This window comes from Lotus japonicus, chromosome 3 (genome assembly GCF_012489685.1).
Source record: "Lotus japonicus ecotype B-129 chromosome 3, LjGifu_v1.2".
In the NCBI taxonomy this organism is placed as follows: domain Eukaryota; kingdom Viridiplantae; phylum Streptophyta; class Magnoliopsida; order Fabales; family Fabaceae; genus Lotus; species Lotus japonicus.
This window is the reverse complement of record NC_080043.1, coordinates 43,621,009-43,622,436: the sequence shown is the minus strand read 5'-3', so window position 1 is coordinate 43,622,436 and position 1,428 is coordinate 43,621,009. Positions and strand designations below refer to the sequence as shown.

At 45.9% G+C, this 1,428-nt stretch overlaps 1 non-coding gene across 1 annotated transcript; it reads right to left on the bottom strand.

Annotated features, from left to right (window-relative positions):
* Window positions 1-543: 543 nt before the first annotated feature.
* LOC130709585 (small nucleolar RNA R71) lies at window positions 544-650 on the bottom strand. The gene has a single exon (XR_009010063.1). It is a non-coding gene; the product is annotated as a small nucleolar RNA R71 (small nucleolar RNA).
* Window positions 651-1,428: the final 778 nt, after the last annotated feature.

Below are 1,428 nucleotides of genomic sequence, written 5' to 3'. Positions count from 1 at the left end.
ACTTGTCTAGAATTGGTGCTACTAATCTTTCTCTGTGAGTGTCATACGCAGGTTGCTTTCAAGAGAGGCACCACCATGGGTGGCCGCATGACAGAGGAGGAGATGCAAGCCCACATTGAGGCAAGGATCCAAGAGGGTATCACCCTTCGCTTGAGTGAACATGAAGTTGAGAATGCCAACCGAACTCTTCGGGAACTAACTTCGGGGTCCATGAGCTTTGACTATCCCGGAAGTATTGTCATTCCCGAAGGAGTGGGGAACTTTGAATTAAGACCAGCATTCATCAACATGGTGAGCCAAAGCCAATATGGTGGACGTTCCTCGGAAGATCCTCATGCTCATATGGAGAAGTTCATCCGGAATTGAAACACTTATGGGGTGGTGAATGTTTCTGCAGAAGCAATCCGGTTGAGCCTATTTCCCTTCTCTTTGAAGGACGCAGCAGAGGATTGGCTGAACTCACAACCTCAAGGGAGTCTCACTACTTGGGAAGACCTTGCAGAAAAATTCACAACGAGGTTCTTCCCGAGGTCTCTCTTGAGGAAATTGAAGAATGACATCATGACTTTCGCACAATCCACAGATGAAAATCTTTATGAGGCTTGGGAGCATTTCAAGAAGCTTTTGAGGAAATGCCCTCAACACAATCTCACCCAAGCTGAATGTGTGGCGAAGTTCTATGATGGGTTACTATACTCATCACGGTTTGGCTTGGACGCGGCTTCAAGTGGGGAGTTCGATGCTCTTCCCCCACAAGCGGGGTATGATTTGATAGAGAAAATGGCGATTAGAGCCATGAACTCCGAGAATGAACGCCAAATTCGAAGAAGTTCTTTTGAAGTGGAAACTTATGACAAGCTCATAGCCTCCAACAGGCAACTCTCCGAGGAAGTAGCGGAAATGCGGAAGCATATAGAGGAGGCCAAGTCAATTGGAGCGAGAGTAACTAGTTTGGAGTGCGAATTTTGTGGTGAATCTCATGATAGTAACCAGTGTACTGTTAATGATGATGTTGGCAAGGTCAGAACATTGACTCAAGGAGGAAAGGCTCCAATCTCAGAACAAGGGCCTCTTGTCCAGCCGCAAATTGTTGTAAAGACGGTTGGCAAGAGGAGTCTTGAGGAGCTGATTGAGAGATTCATTGATCATACATCGAGCAATTACAAGAGCCATGATATGGCTATCAAGAGCTTGGAGAGTCAATTGGGACAGCTAGCAAAGCAAATGTCCGAGAATCACCAAGGTAAGTTCTCTTCCGAACCTTTAACTTTGACTGAGCAAGAAAATACTGCTGTTGTTTCCATTAGGAGTGGAAGAGTTTTACATGAGCCAGAGGAAAAAATTGAGGGAGAGAAACATGAGGAAGCTGAGGTAGAAAGAGATGAGGGTGATTTGGAGGAAAGAGCTAGAGAGCCTACTAGGACTAGA